General features: G+C 41.2%; 1 protein-coding gene across 4 annotated transcripts in view; it reads left to right on the top strand.

Annotated features, from left to right (window-relative positions):
• LOC105253948 (paired box protein Pax-5) overlaps positions 1-24,479 on the top strand; it is a 152,407-nt gene that overhangs the window by 8,038 nt on the left and 119,890 nt on the right. The gene's annotated exons all lie outside the window — the stretch shown is intronic.

The raw sequence follows: 24,479 nt of genomic DNA on the forward strand, positions 1-24,479 counted from the left end.
CCCTAGCCCTTTCCCTCCTCTCTCTTCTTTCTCCTCTAAATCTTTTTATTCCTTCAAATTTGCCTCTCTTATAGACTATGGGTGCAGACGCAATCGTCTTCGAACGCCAAACGTGCGCAAACAAAGTGAGAGAACTCTTGCAGAATTATACATATTGACACGTTGAATAAAATTTTACATCATAATTTTGTAACTATCACATCATAATTTTAATGACAATTTTTTTCCTCTTATCTCTCGCTTATAAAGATAAGCCAGATTCGCTTAGATTACGTTGCGGTCAAGGATCTCAAAGTGATGCAATAAAGCTGAATACGAGCTCGTACATGTACGTCGAGGTATTGATGAGCGTGCATGATTTTTAGCGATAAAAGAGAGGACGGTTACTGGCGATGATAATCGTCTGTCACGCGCTACGAGCGACCGGGAGCATAAAGTGCACGTCGGTCAATAAAGTGCACGTGCGTCGCGCCACGTTACGTTTATCTGGTGTCGTCGACGGTGCTCATTCAGAAGAGACGCTCCTCTCTTATGAATGAGTCTCGTACCGGTTAGATGTGTCATTAACATAGGCATGACCCGCGGCGACACCGCCGCGTCCTCGTCGTCCCGTTATCCCCGCTGCCTTGCCAACGGCGAATTGATCCCCCGATGTAAATTGCTCCGATGCAAATTGCGTAATCATCTCTAACGATTGCTCTTGTTACAATTACTCGCTCACGTCTCTCACGCGGACAAGAAGTCGCGCCTCTGCCTTCGGGTTCTCGCCTCGATCGACCTCGCGTCGAGTTCCGCGATCCTCCCAGTTTACTCTCGCCGACATGACGAGCTTAACCCTCTATCTATCTGTCAACTACCGTATTGAGTATATAGAATTCGCGGTAATTCTATCTACAATAATTTTTTACAATGCATGAAGCGATGTAATCGAGAAAAGTGCTTTCTTTTGAAGAAAGAATATATCAAAATATATTAACTTATTTTATTATAAAAGATATTTTATTTTTGCGACAATTGACTTTGACAATTGGAAATTTAATATGTGAGGCTCAAGTTGTCTTCAATTACAATTTTAATATCAAAATGTATATAAATAATGCGATTATTGAATAAATAAAAATTGTAAACACATATTTATATTAAATTTCTTTTCAAAGTTGAATTATTTTAAATTGTTCTTAGAACATTATTTTTTGTGATTTAATAGAAATTTTTTTATTTATGATTTAAGAGCTGCTGTGAAATTGAATTTAATTATATATGATATAAATTATTTGAGAAGCTATAATTTATTTTTCTTTCACGAAAAATCTATCACGAATAATCGTTCTACATTTGTACTTTTTTCGCACGGCATAAATATTTTCTCACGAAACATTAGACTGACAATCACAATATATACTTGAGAAATTTAATTTCAATGAAAAGCTGAGTCTTGTCACCGTAAACGTAAAAAGGAATACGTCAACAAGCGAGGGAACGATATACAAAAGCCAGCGGTCTAGCAGGTGTTTCGAAAGTGTAATCGGCCGCGGAATCGATATTCTCCGTTTGTACTTTCCTAATCGAACTTGGTAAAAAACGCCACGGTAAATTGTAGGCGGCAATTAGGACGACGATCAAAGGGGAGGCGCTCCCGGCCACTGCGGTTTGTATCCGAAACGATCGAATCAAATCTGTGTCGTAAAGAAGAAGGTATCGATCGGATCGATATTTGTCGTTTATTTGCACGTCGCGTTATTGTATCATATTGAGACATTATTGACCAGATAAATAATTTTACATAAAATTTAGAAAAATTATCGAGATTGATAATTTCATGCTAATAAACCATTGAAACAGTATTTTATAACATTCATAATGCTTCTTAATTTATCATATAACACCTCTTCGAAAACAAAGCAATATGATCATCGCGAATCCAAATAGCATTCAGTATCGAATGAAAGCGAAACGACGGGATCGGTCGATTCGCATCGAAATCTGCGCGTTCGTTCTGCTCTATGGGATAAAATAGCGGGGAGATGGGAGGGCGCCGCGTTTACCTGAAAGCATAACATCGGTCAGGAGTGTTTCTCCGTCATGGTCCGGCAATCGCCCAGCAACCCCCGACGATGCTCGCATCTTCTGCCCACGAACTGTTAAGCGCCGCCGCTGCTCCCGAAGCGAAGCGCGACAGGTGTGACCAGGTGGTGCGCTTTTCAGGTGCTTTGCACCGACTGTAGTAGGGATGACATCCTTTGAAGTCCGACAAGACCTCTATCGATTTCTTTGTTTACGTTCCATCTTGACACCTGCGATCTATCGTTCGTGCCGTGAGTCGAGTCGCCTTATCAGAGGAGAACCTCGTTCTTGAAAGATTCATCGGAAAATAGTGTTTTGAAATCAACGTATAAAATAAAGACCTTATAATGGAATAAAATCTTCACAATATTTATTGTATAATATCAATTAATTCTAATAATTAATAATTAATATTATTGTGCGCGCAATTTTATACCTACGTTAGTGAGATACGAATTATATATTATATGACGGCCCAGATTCGAAACGCGTGCACGTTTCGAAATTACTTATCATTTGACATCGGCAAATTAGCGTTACTGCGCAAAACTTATTTACAACGCTCTGTCTTTCGTATTAATAAAAGTCATGGCACCGTTACTCAGCTCGATTTCGCTTCATCGACTTTACGTAATCATTTTCTCTTACTCTCTAGAGAGAGAAAAAAGAAGAAGAGAGAGAGATGGAGATCGATTCGACTGTCAATTTCCCGAAAGAGGGATAATGATCGGTTTTGCGCTGTTGTTTATTAGTTTGTCGCGGTCATTGTCCGTATTGAGCATCGCGATCTTGCCTGGTCTTTACTATCGTGGGAGAGTCGTTCGATCTGGATCGCCACGAAAAGGAACGCTAGTAGAAAGAATCGCGGCTTCTCGCGCGGCATCGACCTGGTAGGTGAATAGGCCGTGTCACGGTCACTCGAGCAGAGAAACATTTAACGCTCGGCGAAATCAATGAAAACATTCTCACTAATGTTCTGAAGTTATCGAGATGTCCTGACAAGATAGTTTGGTCTAATAAGAGATGAGGATCTATAAAAGGGTCGTATAAATTTTATAGTACTTCTGTATTTTGGAGCTATGTATGTGGGATTTTCATTTTATAATAAACTGGATTTGTCAATTTCTCATATTAAAATTAACGGAACAGCATTTTCGCGCAGGAAATTGAAAAGTCGTTATGTATATATGAATATAAATATTATTAACTGTTTTCTTCAGTGAAATATTATTCCAGTGAATAATCATTGATAAGCTTAGTTATAAATATAGCAATATAAATAAATAAAATCTCATTGAAACATTTAGTCAATTAATCAATTAATAGTAATTATTTCACAATCAACAATATTTTAAATTTAACATTTTTTTTTGTAATATGTATATAAATCTTTGAATTTTTAAGTCTTATATGTTTCATTCCAGACATATATAATATATATAGCTTTTTCCACGAGAAGGACAATTCAAAATAAATACAAAAAATTTTAAAAATTACATTTTACAAATATGTATGATTAATAATTTGATTCTAGAATGATAAGTAACGATCCAGTAAAATGCTAGTACCATGATCAAATGAGATATAAGAAGGAAAAAAGAACAAATTATTTTATCTAAGAATTAATTAAATACTCATTGATCTTTGATAAAATCCATGTCACTGCTTTTTTTAATCAGTGACATTTTCGCTGATGCATTTGAAGAGAGTGTCGAGAGGTGATTTTGAGGTTGCATAAAGCTAGTTATACGCGAGCGCAGCGTAATACGATTATGATGCGATGTCGGCACCGCGTAATAATTTGTGCATTGCGTGGATATGACGTCGAAATAGCTCAGAAAAGAACGGCCGCTGTTACCGCGCGTTGGATCTCGCATATATCACGGACCCGGACGCTCGATTCGCGCTTCCGCCTGAAACGCGAAAGTAGGATGACGGCGGTCTATTATTCATAAATGGAAACCCACCCGCGCTTCGCTCGCGTCCGCGCTATTTTCACTTTGTTACGGGAGTGAAATTCTTTTTGCAACGAAATGCGAATCGCCGACAAAGAGAGAATCACGATGCAGACTCGATAAATCCTCGTAACGTATACGTATTTATTTATGGACGCAAATGTGCAAATACGCGCGCGTTGGTCGGACATAATTTCACGTGGAAATTCACGAATTTTCACGAAAAAAAGCATATGCGTGCGACGTAAAAATGCGATTTGCGTTCGCGACATATCATATTCGCGAATTAGCGCGTCATATCGTATCAGGAATTGCAATTTCTAGACTTTTGGGAAATAAAATTAAATCATCGAATAACTTTGATGTCGTATGTCGCGTGCGCTTTTATCACATCCGCGTAACAAGCTTGCAGATTTATGCAGTGAGCACCGCGGATCTTTGCATTCGTATTTATAAATTCGCGAAATAATTCAAGATGCTTTATATAAAAAACCGCAGCCACTGCATCATTAAACTCGAGATTCGATCCAAAGTTGATTATTATTCCGAGATCGTTCGCGAGATATATAAGCGACGCGGCGATCCGCAAATGAGTTATGCAAATCCAAGCTCGTTCTTAGATCGCAGCGAAATGTTCCATCGCGGGTGACAACGTTATCGCCTGAATTATCTCGTCGCCCGCAGAGAGAGAGTCGATGGAATTCCGAGGCAAATTTTCCCTGAAAAGTCGCATCGCATCGCGTGCTATCTCCGCGAATCGATTCCATCATCTCCTCTGATCACTCGCATCGTTCATTCTTTCGACTAACGGCAATCATCGAGCGCACCGCGCATATTAATCTCCTGGTCGCGGCGCGAAATGGTTGACGAATCAAATTCTAGCACCACGTGTCATCTTCCTCTGCAATTTACATATCGAGTATTTATGTTATATATTATCGAGCAGCGAATAACTGTTATCCACCAACGTGCGCGTCCCCTCTAGTCTTATCACATCGATTGCAACGAAAGAAGCGACTCGAATCATTATTGAAAAGTGCTTTTAACATTTTCCTATCTGTTTACATTATCGTGTTTACGATACCATAGGTTTTCTGATGCGATATTTGAATAACTGACGGCTTATAAGCGCATACCATGCGCTTTCCTTCTGGCGAACACGTTTGGAATATATTTCTTCGTCAATCTATCTACTCTTTTGACAATTACGCTTCATTCACCTCCTCGTCTTCCTCTTCTCGATCACGATAGTCACGTTGGTGGGGATACGAAAGGAATGGTCGCCTTTCGGGCAGGGCAGAGTATCCACTCTCGTAGCGTTTAAGAGCCGAACGAGGGCGGGCAACCGGCTAGGACCCTCTCCGAAAGAGGGACAAGAGGAAACGTAAAAAAGAAGGAACAAAACGGAAGAAGCACAAGGACGGGACGTGTCAAACAGAGACTCGCAGATGGACAGAGACGGACAGAGGTGGAAGCCAAGCGAACGTCGAAAGCTAGACAATGACGAATACCTCGTCGTGGCAGGAACGCGACGTCCGATTGGGAGGAACGAGAGGGAAAGAGCGAGTGTGAGACTGAGAGAGGGAGACAGAGAGAGACGAGACTGACGAGAGTGCCGAGAGAGGTCCGGAGGTGAGCTGAAACGAAAGAGAAGCCGCGGCGAGAAGCTGGTACGTTTCCTCGGCAGGGAGTCCCAGCCAATCGGAACGCGATGGGCCCCATGGGTAGGAGGAGACAGTTCCGCGCCGACAGACGACGTAATCACCCGCGGCCGCTGTTCTCTGAAACCCCTCCGGGGGCCTCTTCTCTCTCTGTCTCACTCTGCTCCGTCTCTCTTTGGCTCCTCCGTCCCGAGCCCCTCGACCCCGCAAACCGATTGAGCCAGCCGCCGGACTCTCTCCTGAACGAAGTGTCCCGAACCGACGGTCACCGGGTCCATCGGGTCACGAACTCCGCGCTGGCCACGCGACAACAAACGAGTCTGTCGACTCGCTTCAGCTTCCACTTGGGCGCTGCCCGTCGTTCGTCTGTCGGGTTGCCCTGCGATCAGGCGTTTACGGCTTGTACCCCCGGGGCACGTCGCAACATATGTCTTGCTGCGATTTTGCGAGGACTTGAATTTTTGTTTTTATTATTTTATTATATTTCGTAGATCATCGTTATATAACTTTTCCCGAGAATCAATCATTATCGATTTTTCAACTAATTCTATTAAAACATGATGATATATATTATGTAAATAGATTAAAAATGATGCTTAAAGGATGCCTAAAGTTGTAAACAACATTAAATAACAAAGATAAGTATAATATATTCATAATTATTAGATAATACACATTCTCGCGATGGAATTGCAGCATATTCCGAGAATATGATATCTAATAAAATAGTTGAGGATGCAGAAAAATGAATCACACTCATCTCTAACGGCGATACGCTAAACTGTTCACGCGAGAAGACGAGTATATCGCTTAAAGATTGTTTCATAAAGACGTAAAAGACGCGCATTTATGTCGCATCTTGCTCTTAGCACCCGCTAGAGTCCACTATAAATGTAGCTCGAGGCGAGATCTTCCTCTCTCTCTCTCTTTCTCTCGAGCGTCTGGATGAAGCATTAAATTGAGAGACCGGTTGAGTGTCCAGTAAGAACTTAACAACGTCTTTATATCCAACGATATATTTTCCATGCGTTGGTAGCTCGCTACATACTACCCTCGATGATGCTCGAGATGATCCTTGATAAATATTGTGATGGGCGAGTTTACGTCGTAAAGTTACTAGTGTCGTTTATTCCCTTAGTTCTCGTCGAACATATTACGAAAGTAATCAGGGTTCTCTCTCTCTTTTAACGTTCACCGAGGGACATGTATTTATGTGCCACAAACGTCGGCAACGTCGTTATTAGAAACTAATCAAACAAGAAATCATGTATGTGTGAACATAATTGTTCGCGGCAATTTATTGTGGGAATTTAAAAATACTTCACGCGGGGTGACTTCAGCCTCGTTGACTTCCTACCGAGCGTTTCAAATCGGAAGTCGAACGCGATGATAGAATGCGATGATAGAGCCGATGGTCAATATACACGCTCGAACGTAGTGTGTAATTTCGTGTTATTTTCTCATTACATTCGACGATAGAGTAAAGATGAGATGTACGCGGCTGGAGGCTGCGTAATCCGCTGCCGAAACGCGCCGTTCAAGCGATAGAGACGACAAGGCATTCTCTGATCGCGAAAATATGTTATTCAGTGGAATTTTCAAAATCTCGATAAATAAGTTCGCTAATTTAAAAATCTTACATTTTATAGAATTCCATGCAAACAGTTGATTTTTGAGCGATGAATATAAAATTTCCACCGATTCACATGCAAATGTCACGTAATGCGCGTATGCATAATATATACACATCGAGACTTGTATCGATAATAAATGCTTCTCATAGCGTTGCTAGCCATAATAAATTCCCCGTTGAAACGGGCGTGACGAATAAAAATAAAAGACCGCTCGGGCGCGCAAAGAGGGTCGAGAGATAGGAAGCGGAACAGGCAGAAAAGACATTACCTACCTACCCTTTACGTCCGGCGCGGTTGAAAGAAAACTGCACCTGCTGCTAATTCGCCTGCCTACGATTGCATCGCCGCCACGTCTAAGGAATTGTTTTTCCGAGTGATATAGATCTTGCGTGATGTTGTGATCGATGAGAATCCATTTTCGAAACACCTTTGACTGGTTTGACTAGAACAAATGGCACGCGTTATCGGTCATCGCCCTTTACTATCGTTCTATCACATTCGAGAGCATTTTTGATGTCTGGAAAAATGTATATTATACAAATCAACATCAAGGATTATATATGTTAAATAGAAATTTCTTATATTATTTTTCGCATTATACTAAGGCTATCGAAACTTATATAATTATATTTGTAAAATTTTTATACTAAAATAATATAAATTATGATTTTAATCTTATGTAAAAAAATATCTCAAATAATATTTTAGTATGCGAGGAGATTCTGTAGAATGTCATATAAATATTTAAATTAGAGAATAATTATTTTACTAATATTAAAATTTATATGACTTATAAATTACAGTACAACTTTTTATATTATAAATTTATTTATTTTTTGGGATAATGAAAAAATATATATATTTACATATACGTACACATATAAATTTTAAACTAAAACTTAACAAATTTAAGAATTGATATATTTATTACATTTTAATGTCGAATTTTAAGGATAGAAAACGTAGTATTTTCTTTAAGGATAAAAGATCCAGGAAATATAGCACTTTTTCTTTTTTCTAAGATTTGAATTTTACCTTTCTATAAAACGAGCTGTCGAGAACAACGACAACATTGTTTATTTATTCGTTCATTAGCCCGTAGCGAACGAAAGAGCCTGCTTTCACTCCGGCCGTCGCATACAGCACATCGCGTACCTCTTTCTATTTCTCGAGCCGTGTGTTATCAGCATCTCTTATATCCGCCCAATGCCGCGGGCGACCTGTCGATCGACGTTCACGGGGCACGCAGCTCCCCTTTTAACGTTAAGAGAAAAATAAGGCGCAGCTCGCGGTATCTCGCCGCCCTTATCTCTCCGCCGGTAATACGTGAAGCGAACGTGGATTCTTCGCGGTTGAATCGCGGCTGTAGAACGGTTCGGTCGCGCGTTAAGGTCTTTATTTACGTTATCCTCTGTTTGCACGCACCCCGGACGCATTATCTGGCGAGATCAAAAGTATACGTTGATGCGGCGGCGTAAATTCGCGCCAGCGGCTCCTCACCTCCTCAACGGAAGAGATTTCGCGGTCAGGCTTAGGTACCAATTCGCGCGAGTTCGTCGCTTCGAGGGTTGCTCGTTGCGTTCAACTCTGAGAACCGATCTTTGCGGACCGATCTCTCATCAAATAGGTTGTCAGCTGCAAATAATCCAATCTCTAACATTGAATTCAGTGTCGAAAGACGTACATATCGTTTTTTGAATTGATTTAGCGATTGTCTTAGTTTAATTTCGTGACTTAGTTTGATTTCTGGTTAATTAAAGTTAATTAAGTTAACGGATCAAGTGCTCGTTTGCATAATTATTAGTAATGCTCGACAAGGATAAGCATCTTTCCTGCTTATTATTTAATTTCCCCCCCCGCAAAATGACAGAGTACGCGCCAATTATTTACAATGTCTCCGTCCACGAAGAAATTGATTACGTGCGCTTCGCATCCTAATTAAATAATTCCAGACCACGCGGTGCTCGTATAGATCAACCGAAAATTTCGGGACCGTCCAATTACCCTATCGAGCATCTCCGTGTTGTGTTCTGGCCACGACCTGACTCATTTCGCATGCCGCCATCGTGGCCGGACGCGTGCAAGAAGGTCGCGGCTACCGGACTTGAGGGAGAGCGGACCTCCGTCTCGCGATCATGAACGAAAAAAAGGGAAGAGAGGGGCCCGCCCCTACGAAGAAGGGGCTCCCGACTCGTTGTAAGGCGTCAGGTGCCCGGAACCGTTGACGCGCGGCCGTTACCATCCCCGGAGGAACGCATCGCACGATAATAATGTATACCATTAGTGCGAATATACCGAGGGCGAGGAAGACGCGGAGTGTGCGTGTGTCTTGGAGAAACGGCGCGCCACCACCCTGCCCTTAGACTCGACATGGCCCGGGGCCATGTGCTCGCCTTCGCGATAGACAGAGGTGAAGGGCGTTTAACGGTTGGAGCGTACGCGTTTTTCGGGATCCGACGGGACGAGCACCAGCTGATCACCGTTCGGCCGCTCTCTATTTCGGGGGCCATGTGCTTCCCGCGCTTTTTCTACGGCCGCCCACCGGGCTAGACGATTTTTCATTTGCTTCTTTTTCGTACCCTCCGAGTTCGTTGACTTGTATCCTTGAGTATATCGTCACGTATAGTTCGAGACTGGCGTATAGAATGTTTGTGTATGGCTCGAAAATTGCTCGAAACTTAGAACAGGAATTGATCTCGTTTGTCATTTATTATAGGTATATTTCTATTATAGACATATTGTTTTTTAGACTAATAAAAATGTAAATTATAAGATTTATTCTGTTGATTCTGAGACGCGCACTAAAAATTACTCGTATCAAAAATAGTACGAGAAACAAACGTCTACAGATCTCCTCGTCAATTATTATAAAAATATTTGTTATATAAACAAATTTCAAAATCTAATTTATTAATTGTAAAATATACTGTACTAATTTTGTAATTAAATGAGCAAAAATGTGCATGTTTTCATTATTCGAGACGATGCCTCGAGCCCGCGTTTGCCGTCGGCGAGAGAATTCGCCAACAGTGAGACAGGAAAAGCAGACAAAAACGAGGCAAGGGGAGCGCGAGATATATCGAGATCGAGATATCATTAAAGCCAGAGGTCGAGTGATCTAGTCTGGCGAATATTAGTCTGGGGTCGAACCGACGATGGAGAGTCGAAATGACGGCAAGGGGTGTTGCGCGAGGGAAGTACGTTGCACCTTACCGAGGGAGGCACAGGTGCCACAGCTGTTTCAGCAAGTGCAACGAACGCCCGTAGAACACGCGGACATTAGAATTGTTGCAGACGGCGGACGGGGCGCAGGGAAACGCGCAGAGCCAAGGGGTGCATAACTATTCGACTAAAACGGACGCGCGAGGTGAGGTGTTGCTTTTTTACGGCGCGACCGTTGAAGCAGTTCGCGACAACAGGTTGCATGCACGTGCGACGCCATTTTCTTCATTAAGACAGCCTTCTTAATAGCCATTTATCAAATTGCAGAGATGCGGAAAGGCCGATATATATTTGCGAGCCTTCAAATAAATCGAAATACGAAACAAATGGGTCGATTTCCTTTTACTCAATTCGTCGATTGCAATCAATTCTCTCTTTATGGAACGAATCGATTTAAATGCAGAAGAGATGGCCGATAAAATATCAATTCGCTATGTCAATGAATCCGAAACGAATCGTCTTTGAATTTCGCCGGGATTATATTGCGTTTCCGCGATCTTCGACGATTTTACAAACACGATCGGCGCGTCGAATTTAATGTCGCTTCCGTTTCACACGCCCACGCGAGCGTCCCGACGACGCGCGTTGATTCGCAGTTAGTCGTATAATATCGTGCGCGTTGTGCGGAGCAACTTTGTCCAAAGTTCAATTTAGCCGACGACGACGGCGGCGGTGGCGGCGGCGGCGAGCGGGTGGGTGGGCGGACGGGGAGGAAAGTTTTGTTCTGCGCAGGAAGCGTAGTTCCGGCTCTCTCGGTTCCGCCCATAACGGTGACGGTGTGAACTTCGTGGATCCCGCGGCGATCGCCACGACGGGCTTTTTCGGCGGGATTTGATTGCCGGTGCCGCGCGCGGTAATTAAACGGGCGATCATTAAGCCGCCTTCCGTACGTGGAACCGTATGTGGAACATTAGCGGCGAACGATGAGATCATACGCAGGTTTGATCGCCTGTGTAGATATTCGCGTCTCGGGATAAAATCTCGATGACAATTTTTCCCGTCCTGTTATTTCAATCTTGCAACTTTGATTGAAGTTGCGAGATTTCTGGGAAAAGAGACTCAAATTATATTTTTTCCTTTTCTTTTCTGGTCTCATCGAAACCTTCTCTCTTTGGATTGAATCGCGATGTATTTTTAGAACGTCATTACTACTTCCGACCTAACCCACGCGGTATAATTTTAGTCACGAAGAGTTATCCACGAAGATCGATCAACGACTGTTCTTCGACGTTTTGTCATTCTCGTTTGATGCTCTTTGTCGACTATGAATTCTCAGATCTAACAACGATAGTTAAAAAACAATTAAATGGATTTCGATCGTTTATAATTGCCGATTTTAATTCTTTCGTCAATTAATATTCCTCAGCGACAAGATTAAAGCAAACTTAAAAGAGAGAAAAAGAAAATTGTGGAGCTATGTTTATTATTTCTGAGTAGAGGTATTCGAGACGTGTGAGTCAATATTTCTAACTTATTTTCGAGAAGTGATCGATGTTTTAATTTCACCCATCATTGACCTCAATGTTCAAGCCGCTCTAACGTTATAAGTGTTCCGACGGCTGTTAGAAGTCGAGGAAACATGGCACATTAAGTACGCCGATTCGCATTGTGGATACGACTTTAAATGGCCATTTTATCCTTTCTAGCGCAGCACGCGCGTGTTATCGCCTTAAAATGCAACCGCAAGAAATTGGTATCTTTAGTGGCATTGTTGTTAATTTGTCATAGCGCGTTGCGTAACGCAATATTGCGAATGTGTAATTGGCTAATATTTCTTATCCATTTTGATTCGTTTATCTATAAATGATCTATAATTTGTTCTACACGATATAAAATTTATAATAAAATTTTGTTCATAATTTCATATGTCATATATTTTTAGAAATTTTTTAAAGAATTCAATAAACGCGTATACAAAATCCAAGTCAGATAGCACATACCTATAATACGACACGCATAGAAATATATAAAATGATAAAATAAATAGATTTTTTCTCTTGAATTTTGTCGCGAATTTTATAGATCATTTAAAGTGGATTTAAAGAATGGATTTAGAATATAAGATGAGTCTGATATATACCTTTGCTATAAAGTAATAATTGAGGCGATCCTGTTATTAAAATAAACAAAATACGCTATATTGTAAAAAATTACAGAATTAAGAAACAATAAAATTACACAATAAATAATAGAACGTGTAACATTCTTGTGCAATTTTATATATTTATGTTTATGTGTAATTTTATATAATTTTTATAATGTATAAGATTCTTCCTGCGTTTTCTCGGTTAATGATTAGAATCACTTTCGAGCCTTTGTCGACGTTTCGGTAAACCCCTTAGGTCCCTGAAATCATAACGACGCGGAGGATTCTCTTGTCATATCTCGGTGGGGGCGTCGAGTGCGCGATACAAGATCGGGAAAGGGAAAAGAGAGGGGCCTCTTTTTCATCGTACCTCTCTCTTTCTCTGTCCTTCTCTCTCTCTCTGTCCTTCTCTCTCTCTCTTCCTCTCTTTATTCCTCTGTTCCCCCGTGCTAAACACCTCCTGATCTCTCCTTCTCTGTTCCTCTTGCTCACGGCCCACTGATATCGCGAGAGGTCGCGGCATAAGGGAGAGGGAGAGACAGGTAAGCAGCGTCGTTCCGCCGCGGCACACGAAGGCCCCCGGGAAAGAGGGAGAGGGCCCCGCGCGAGACCGACACAGAGGAAAAGAGAGAGAGAGAGAGAGAGAAAGAAAGAGTGAGAGGGGCACCTAAAGCAAGCGACGCGGCGACGGTGGAGGGAGGCCGGCGAAGCGGAGGTGAAGCGCGACCGGCCCTCTCTACTCCAGGGGCCCAGGCTAGTCCAGTCCGGGACAGCACGCCTCCTGCTGCACGCTCCACGAGGTACAACGACGAACGGTAGACACGACGACGTTTAGGACCGGTACGACGTTACGCGCGCGCGGACCCAGCTTCTCGTACGCATCGAGGGCCCCATTCTCTCGCCCTTCATCACGCATCGGTGCGTCGCGTCGCGTCACGTCACGCATCTCGTCGACCGCGACGAAATTTCGGACCTTTACCCGGGGGAGTACGCGCGCGAAAAGGTGTCCTCCTGGTCCTCCCGGTACCGTCGCTCCGGCACCTGACCGTCTCTTTTGTCATTCGGCCACAAGATCGGTGCGCGACTTTTCTGTCTCGGACGTCAGTCGATTTAAACGCGTCATTCCGGTGTATTTTTGACAGTATTAGGTATCGATTTGTGAACGGGGGATGATATCGTTTCCCCATCAAATTTTTTAAAGTCCCAAAGCGGAAGATTTCATGTCTCGATGTATGGAGTATTCGAATATTTAACGTAGATCGCAGGATTCGGTCTTGGAAATATCCTGATCAAAGTCCGCGACGAGTGACATTTCTATTCGGCAGTACCGTCAGTGCGATCTCGACGAGAGAATCTACCGCGATCTTCACGTTGCCGCGTATTTCCGACTCGCGACCGATCGCGACTGAACGATCGTCACCCCGTCGAAAGTTATAACCGATATATATCGGAACTCGCGACTCGGTTTCTCTCACCAAGACGACGACACATCGTCGTCCCCACCCACGGCTACCACGCGTTCAGCCACGCGATCAGTGGGACCAGCGATCCGGAAGGTTTCGCACGGCAACGGTGACCAACGAGCCGCGCATTCTTAATGGACACCTGATCCACGGTGATTGACCACGTCGCCCGAGCTACAACGTCATCAGGGTGACGATTATCTCGTCAGAATCCGAAGACTTTGACGAGATACTTTCGTATTTGCGAGGAGAAAATCAATCGCGGGGTGAATCGACTTGTTGAAAAGGCCTTCGGGTGGTGTTGTGACAATTTACACTTGTGTGGGACCTGTGCGGGTATGAGAGACCGTTGTAAACAGTGCGACGGACCGCCCAAACGGTGAAGTGAACCGCCGCGGGGTGTTTAGTGAGCGCGATTTCGAGAGACTTTAACGCCCGGCGAGGAAGTAACCGAGGGATATAACTAGACGGCAAAGACGACCACGACGACGACGACGACGACGACAAGGCTATTCGTATTCAGGTAAGTCCGATAAACCGGACTTCACGGACTCCTCCCATTGACACTGCGATAAAGAACCGTCATTATCGTTGACCAGTGATAATTTATTCGCCGCGGAACGGCGAATTGCAAAACTGTCACAGGACTTAGATCGTTTGCGCGAGATCAATCTGTCTTGCTGCTATTTGTGAGATTTATTCAGGGACGAGTCGTTCTGCGTGCGCGAGTTATATTGAATATTTATGAATTTAAAAAAGGAATTGACTCTATTATTATGGAAGAATTATTCTTACTTTTAGTGGATAGAAGATGAACTGGTTAAGAAAACCATCAATTCTCTTGAGACTGTTATTATTAATTTTCAGAATTTATGTATATATTTATTTATAGATATGCAGGATGAAAATCGAAAGAGCAAATTTGTTTTATTATGCGTATAGTTTCTCTCTTTAATCTTTTATATGTATAAAATAAAGATTAAAAAATTTATTTCATTAAAAAATATTAAAATGTCATTAATTTAGAATTATTACTTTTATGGCAATATGTCGAGGTGCTTCTAAATTACACCTTACGTCATGTAAGGCTAATAAATCTTTCCCTAGACACTTTCTAAACAGTTTTCAATCGATGCAAACTAATTTACCGTTCGGGATGTATAACGGGTCGACTCGTCATAAATCGCGTAAATCATACGCGCATTCCGTCTTCGAAAATCGTGAATGGGGCAGCACTCTACAGTCACCAGCACGCAAATCACGCACACACACATACGCACACGCGCGCGCGTGACCCGCGTACCGACACACGCAGCGGGTTACACTCTGTGTTTACATTCGCCAATTACAGATAGTCGTTCATACGCAATAATGATAGATCTACCGGCGTGGCTAATGACTGGCGAGTTGCCCAGTGCAAAAAGTGACGGGCATGATTTTCGAACGGAGAGGAGTATGATTCGCGAAGCCGTCGGCTCGATTGTGCGAAGGCACCGAAGAAAGAGAGAAAGAGAGCGAAAATACAGAGATGAGATTGAGAGAATTAAAATAGTTAGGTGTATATAGGCGCGTTATAAATTACCGCGCCAAGAGGCGCGTGTTTCCGGCGGCGTGTTTCTTGTTTTGGTAGCCGGTTAGATGCGATATCGCCAACTATGAAAAATCGAAAGAAAAAAAAGATCTCTCCGAGATCGACGGTTAGGAGCGATATTTTTACACAGCTTCGACGACAATCCTCAAGCATTCCGTTTGACGTTTCGAAAGAAGAACGCCGGTGTGATCTTTCCAGGTATATATATATATATATATATATATATGCGACGAGTGTCAGGAAGCGAGGCAAATGATAGATCGCGCACCTTCCGATATTCCCCGTCGGCGGTAAACTTCGCATTCCGGCCGCTTGCTTTTCTTTCTAGGATTCTATTCGCGCGATGCTACACGCAACGAAATGCACGTACATACGGGGGCCCGATGTAATCGCAGGTAAATTAGAGATCGTCGCACCGCAATTATTCAGTCAGACGTCTATGAAGAATGCGTTAGCGTTACCGACGGTATTAGGAACGTTATTCAAACAAAATTAACTCTATCAATTTTAAGACAGACCGGATTCCCGCCGGAGCTCTCCTCGTTCGTTCCTTGTTACGTCGCCGAAGTTATCGCTTTCGTCAAACCAGATTACCGCGCCGATAAAATACAAAGGATCGCGCGCGTGCTACTTCCTACTTGGAGTAATCCCCCGATTAATCGGCCGGCTCATAAATTGACCCGTCAAGATCCATCGATAAAGCGACACGCGAGTCTAGCGTGGCTCCGATATTTCGGCAGTGCGATCGGATCGCGTATGACAGGCTGGTATCGTCGTGCGTGTCCGATGTACGCTGACAGTTTTATTCGCTCATTACGTACTCAATAATTGGATCGACTACATAAATAAACGCGTATGTGAAGTCCAAAAATTGTGATCTCCCGACAACGACGCGTTTCGTGCTCGAGACACTCGTCGACAAGCGATATCTTTGCATCGAACGGATAAGATCGGGCCTGACGATGCACCCGATGCAAACTGGCCCCTTTTCTCATTATTTGAAAAAAAAATTCGTTTCTAATCGCGCGTACACGCATGCACACATATATACACACACAAACAGCATCTGCCCCGGCGCTTTCACCCTTACATCTTTTACCCTGTACGTTCACCCCAAGACAACTGCTCTTCCTTAGGGGCAGTTGCGGCGTCAGGTGGCACTCGTTAAAGTCAGCCGAAAGTCGTTGGCCAGTCGAGGGTACACGGTTGACAGTTGATAGTGACGACGACCTCGTACTGCCTTAATAATAGACGAGACCGTCATTAGAACCGATAATGGCGCGTCATCTGTCAACAGCGGCGATATGTGTATCGCGATAGTGGCGCGAAGAATGCTCCCGAGAGATTAATCTGTTACACCTTAAGGCGGCTTGTCTATTTTCTCCGATTCTCCTCCGACTGTGCTCCGAAACGAACGATAACCGTCGACGACGAATCTTTCGCGCCGATCGCGCGCATTCGTCAAGATTTCGATCTCTATTTGAGATCATCCGACAGAGCATCTTATCCGACATTCTTTTGTCCGGGAATGTCATTGTTGTAAATCTGTTCGCACGTTGATCGCGCGGATAACATCCGTCAGCGCGGACTCGACGGAATCCCAAGCCAATCGTAGGAATCGAGGAGAGAGAAGAGGCAACGGAGGAGGACGATGACGGTTTGTCGCGCGGTTGTCATTATCCCAGCTGGACATCCGCATAATTTCCTACTGTCATTCCGCGCCTAAGCGTCTATAACTCATTCCCTCTACGAGGGGAAGAGAGGATCCACAAGTGCAAGTGGCTCGATTGAGAATTTCAATAGCTGCCTCAACGTCATTCCGATGACGGCGCGTTCGAGACGCCGCGAGACAGAGTTGCAACGTAAGCGATTGTCACCACCATTAGCGCAAACAAAACATCGACTAGCAATCGTTAACGCGATGCGAAAGGTGCTATTTAATCGCTCCGACTGTTGTAACAGGGAAAAGATTAATATTTATAATTTAATCGCGGAAAAATATGATTTTGCGCAGCGAAATTGCAAAGTAACCGTCTACGCGATGTTTGTTATTCTGGAGAGTACTTTGATATTCTTGGGGTTGACTTGAGATATCGTGCGTGTGCCCTGGACATGTTGCATTCAGGGCACGAGTCCGTCGCGACTTTCTCAGATGGCTTTCTCGCGATACTCGTCGTCCACGGATGCAGCAAAGTTTTCTATTTTTCGACGGGGATTCTCGCGTCAGGAATCTCGATCGAGAATCGCGTGTCGGGATTCTCCGATGACGTTGCGAATCTGTCGCGCTGCCTGTCCCGCGGTCGGATTGAGATAACGTTCATCTTCGCGAGGGGAAATCGCACGATTTTCAATCGGAATACTATATGCATCTTCTCCTCACTATGTAATTTCAGCTTTTAAAACTGTTATTCGCTTGACTATTCGATCTATACGTGGTTTGTCCTCTAATGTTTTTTTCAAAATTTTCAAGTAGAAATTTGCAATGGTTCACTTTGATATTTATTTTTAATTTTTAAAGTTTTGAATTAATTAAAAAAGCCAAGAAATACCGATTATATAAATATTCTAAATTTTCTATCAAATTTAAGGCAATTAAATTTTAAAAACAGATATAATAATTTTTATTTTTAATTAGTGGCCATGTTTTGAAGACTCGATATTTAATGTATGATAGAAATTTAAATGCGAGAAATTGCGAGGCAATAGAAATTAATATACTTTTTATTTTAATTAAATTTTTATTTTTATTTTATTTTTATTAAAAGAATTCAATATATATAGTTAGTATAACAATTGATTGCATTTCTTATCCGCGATTCTATAAAAATATACTGACTTTACTAAATTTAAAATACTAAAACTTTTTTATTACGAGTATTTTATTACGATGCAAATTTCTACTTTTATTTGTAGATTCTAAATCGAAATTTAAATTCCGTGCTTGGAATTCCTATTAATATCATGATATGATAAATCTATTTAAGAAATTTAGGCATTTTAATTGAAATTCGCTATATATCTGGAAAAATCTGTATCTGGGAAATTTCTATGCAGATTACAATATTGCAAAATGGCTGGCCATTGCCGCAATCGCGTTCGCGGCCTAGTAACATTCCCTGTCTATGTAACGTTCTATGTGCGCTGCATTAACGCAGTTTTTTTTGTTTATATATTTTCTTACACGCGCGCTTGTGTAAGTATTTCGCGCGACTGACGAAGACTCTACCTTGCTATTATCTATTTGCGCCATTATGTCTTCTATGCGGTGCGGAATGTGGTTTCTATAACGATCTTGATTTAAAAACCCGATCCGTCCTAATGCAATCTGTCTGTCGATCCTTACCGCATCCAGGTACGCCTAATATCGAGCAATGTAACGTTATCGTGTTCCATTTTATATCACGTTCACGCGAGATTGTTTACTCGCGTCTACATAAAACGATTCAATAATACTTGCACAATCCATGTTAACACTTCGATATTATATAAAATCGACGAGCGATACTCGCGAAAATTAATTAACACTCAAAACCTACAAATGAGATTTACAACGGCATTAATATTGAGTTTGAGCACATAAACACAAATGGTGGATAATATTTCTAGATTATTATATTTTCCTTTCATGAAATATAGATTCCGAGGCAGGTAGATATAGTTTCCTCTCCTAATCAATCAGCTGTAATCGTTAGAATTACGGATAATTTACGAGCAACGGATATGACACGATATCGATCGCGGATGGATCGATTGCCCGATAGGCATCTAATTCATCGAGACCCGTTACGGAGATCCCGGACTGTCATCGGCAAAAGACTCGGCGACGAGATCCGCCGAGCGGACGAGATATCCAGCGAGATCTGAATGATGATCTACTCGATCGCGCGGCTCGCCTCGCCTTCGCCTCGTCTCGCTTCTCCCGCATTGTTCATCAACGGAGATCGTCGGGTGGTTAATTGCGGAACGGCCCTCGTCGCGCGGCTGTACAGTTAACCGGACGGCTGCGCCGCGTGCGTTCTCGCCGCATGCGGTGCGCAGCACGCAGCCGCGTCTCCCGCAACTGTGCTGCGTGGGACAACTGCCGTGGTACAGGTAGCTCTCCCGGGTCTATTTATAGTGTGCGGAGCCGGCCGGCGCTCTCTACACACGCTCGGTGAGTTCTCGGAGAGCGCGTTGCAATGCGTGCGTGCGCGCGCGCCACACCTATCTACGCGCGCGTATTCGCGAGCGAGCGGCAGCCTCCACCCGCGCTAATCGAGAGTAGCATCGCGCTCGGAAATGCTACGCGACGCTTTTGTCGACGCCGTTGACTTTTCACTGGACTGGCAATAATCCGGGCATTTAATCTCCCTCCCACAACGGGCTATCGCGATATAATTATTATCCCAGTGGAAGCATTTTTGGAATTTAATTGGGATCCAGAGAGAGATTTCTCGAAAGAATCACGGATTCCGGTTGGAAAATTGATAGAGATGACATATCTAGATTAGAAGTGTAATATTTTAGAAACGCGATTCTAAGTGGGAAATTTCTTTATAATTTATTGTTTCAATAAATATTCTTTTTCTTTCATTTAACGTTACAGTTAAGCAGAATATGTAAAATATTTTGCCTAGGTAAAAAATTATGATGGTCTAATCATCAATGCATAACTGTTACAAGCCTGGAATACTTAAATATTGCGCGAAGAAATTATTTAAATATTCTATCTTCTCTGGAAAATAGAAATAGAGGTGATAAAATCAAATATTTACATTTTATTTTAGTTATCACGTTATAAATTTTATATCCAGTTTATGGCGTGAATTTAAACGCGCGAAAATTGATACATCGCATAAAGAACGTACTTTTATTTTTTATTCTATTAAGAAAGCATGCACATATACGTATATATGTATACTCCTGGAAAAAAATTAACGCCTAATTTTTTTTTCACTTTTTCTTTTATCCGGAATATATATATATATATATATATATATATATATATATATATATATATAATATAAAATGGGATCTTTTTTCGATACCCCATAATATCGATATATAATATATAATTCGATATCCCATAATAAATTGATATTATAATATTTAATTTAATTTTAATCTGTTAAAAGATACGAATTTTTTTAACTTGTTTCTGTTTTAACTAAATTGAACTCATTTAGAATAAAAATGATAAATTTGGACATTTTGATCGGAACTTGAATCTGTCAAAATCTAATTAACTTTCTATGCGGAATATAAGAAAATACGTTTTATTTTATTTTTCGCATCCAAGATTCATTCATGGCGGTACGATATTTCGAGGTAAGCGATAGATGTGCCTTATATTTTGCGTGTGATGTTCATATTCTTAATCTACTTTCGTTAATGTCACGAAACGTGCGCGATTAATGAATCTTTATTGCGCTTGATTCGCGAATCCAGGAGATCGCGCGCAATCTCCTTTTTTCGCGGGAGAACTCGTTTCATCATGGGAAAAAAAAACAGTCGGCAACACTGGCCGTCTGGCCACCTGTGCGGTATGCAAATGCGTAACGACTAATTTCTAATTCACTACCGAACGTAAACGGTCCGGCCAGATGACGGCAATGCTGTTCGCACAGCGGGCGAATCGAATTGAAACTGGTACGCCGATATATTTCCTGGATTTTCGTCCTAATCAAAGATAACGACCGTTTTCATAAAACATACAGTAACCGGGCGTTAACCCGCGAATATTTATAAAAAATTAAAAAAAGGAAAAAGAGTGAAAAACGATCTGCACGGTCTGATGCCTCAGAATCTTAAAAGCGGTTAATTATCAAGAAATATATCAAATGATGATAATCCGATAAGTAACCTACTATTAAATATACTAAGTGAAATTGCGAAACGCATTTAATATCTTTATCGCGAATCGCATGTGCGAAATATCAAGTAGCGCGTGTTTCAAAGAGATAATTATGTCTTTCACATCGCGTGACTTTGTACCTGAATATCGCGGCTTTCGTTATTGTTTTTGAGCGATCCGTAATTATGCACAGGCTTTCTTCTCCGTTTACCGATCACCTGGTGGAGCCCGGTAGTCGCACAGCAAACGCATATACGTATAATCATTTATCACGCGGTGGGAAAGCAGTCGTTTAACTTTTAGCGAAAGACTTTAGTTTCTGCTATTTTTATACGCCACTTTATACGCTTGTTAGTAACCGTTAACAGGAGACGATTACACTATCGATATCTTTGTAACGCATGCTCGTTGATAGCCCCCGTTCTCACTTTGGACATGATCCAGACACGAAATCCATTTATCACATTATATTTTAGAGATCTCCGATTGAATCACTTATACTTCTTTATAGTTAATTTTAAATCAACAAATCGCCCGAGCGACTTGCTCCAGAGGAGAGAAAAAGAAGAGAAAGAGCGGATTGTTAAATATTTATGAGTGTAGTGAATGATTTAATCAAATGCAGTCACACTCGTTTCGAAATGTAGCATTAATACGGTATACGAAAAATTATGAAATTATGAATTTACAGAAATTATGATCAGAAATCCAGTTGTCTCTCTTTCTCTCTTTTTCTTTCCTTTCTTTCTTTATTATAAATGCTCTCGAGATACGATGCCAACCCATTGCTTCCGCTATATACATATCTGGAAAACATTTTTCCCAATTTCTCGTGAAATTTATTCGTTCGCGCGAGTTTATAACTTTAAAGTATTTGTTAATGACATTTGAGCGATATCAATTGCTCGAGCGGTCTTCCCTTTTTTTCAATATGTGAACCTGTTCTCGCGCATCTTCTTCGACATTCTACGAGTCGGATGTAGTTATCTGTATCAATCAGGAGGAGCGTGGCTACGAATATATTATACTGTCGTATATGTTTAATCTGTACGTGAACTTATGTGATGCACTAATACTAATTTGTTGCTCCAATCCCAAATTGCTACTATTAATTTAATTGAAAGTTGATATTAAAGATAAGAACAAGTTCTTTGACTTCTACGTTACTCAAGATTTCCAAGTGTAATCACTAATGTAATATGGCCAACATTACATATAAATTGTCTATTCACGAATAGCATGCATGACATTTTTATATAATCGATATTAGTAACAAAGTTCTTTTGTATTTTAAAAATTACTGTTTAAAATGGATAACCTTTTTTAACGTTTTTAAGAATTTAATAAATTAAATTCTTCTAATGACTATTAAATTTTTCAAGCACTTTTTGCTATAACATTTTAAAAAATAATTTCCGCATCGTTAAATTTTTATATTTATTTCTTTAATAAATATTTAATAACAAATACAGACTTTCAGAAAAATATTTTTTAGACATAAGTTTTTATATAAATTATATAAAACAAAAAAATAGAGAAATTTTATTTCTATAAAAATAATTTATAGAATTTTTAAATAATATGTTGAGAAATATAATTTATATTATAACTATTAATATTTTCCAGATGATTTATTATTTACTGTTATTTATTATTAAATATCTCAAAACTTTAAAATTTACAATATTTTATGCGCTACAAGACATAATGTGATTCGCCGAGAAGTGAATATTTAATTGTGTGAATAATAAGTACATAATAATTTAACAAAATTATAAATTGCTCACCTCATATTTGCTCCAACGTGGGCTGATGTCTTCCCGCGGACCCTTCTTTTTTATTCTTCATTGTTTCTTCATGGCACTTACTCACTCGCGAAAACATCGTTAATTACGATCACGCTTGTACTAATCGCGAATACGATTGCGCGACATTTTGCATTCCGGCGTTAATCGCGATGCGCACTTTATTTTACATTGTGACGAGAAAGAGAGAGAAAGAGAGGGAGCGCGAAAATCACGGTTGCTACGGTTCAGTCGGCACTGAACAATCGCGCATACCAAATTCACACACAAGGCTATCTCTATTGTTAAGTACGAATATATCCATTTTACCACAATTTTACTATTTCTAATTACACGAATAAACAGTTTCGAGAATTTATAATACGACGCGACACAATGTTACTACTTTCTCACTCGAGTGTCGCCGCGAGAATAACACGATCGCCGAATGTAAACAATGACGCGCCGCCGAATTTTTGCGCGTGACGTAGGCGTCCTTGTACGTTCCGTTGTCATTCTCGTAACTCGAGCTACGACAAAAAAAGCAACATTCCATAAGTCGACTTAGTCTTTCACGAGACACAGTCGCGATGAGTCGCTAAGAGACATCATGTATGATCGGTTATTATAATCGTTATCAGTTCGCGTGATGAATTAATTTTTATGATTATTGTCTCGATTAATTATTAAGTTGCACAGTATCGCGAGTTATATACAATACAAATATTCGCGTCGTGCGCGTTATTGTTCATAAATTAACCTTGTCGTCATTTCGTATCAAAAATCGAATGAGAAGGTAGTGGCGTTTCACGTGTCGTATTACTTTTCAAAACTCGTATTTACATTATAGTCAGAGATAAAATTGGCGTTAAATGCTTACTGTGTATGTGTTAACAATAGAGATAGCATTGTGTGAATTTCGCTGCGCAATCTTTCAGTGTCTGGTAACTCATAGTATTCATTAGATACTTAATCTAACCTAATTGTGATTTTTCGCGCTTTCTCATTACAGTGTAAAATAAAGTACGCGTTATGTGCGATTAAAGTCGGGATGTAAAGTGTCGTGCGATAATAATATTTTCGCGAGTGTTGAGTGCCAGGAAGGAACAGCAAAGGATAAATAAGAAAAAAGGAAGAGAAGCATTTGCCAATCATCTGGAGCAATCATGAGGTTTGTTATTTGTAC

This window comes from Camponotus floridanus, unplaced genomic scaffold (genome assembly GCF_003227725.1).
Source record: "Camponotus floridanus strain SB8 unplaced genomic scaffold, Cflo_v7.5 scaffold21, whole genome shotgun sequence".
Classification (NCBI taxonomy): Eukaryota; Metazoa; Arthropoda; class Insecta; order Hymenoptera; family Formicidae; genus Camponotus; species Camponotus floridanus.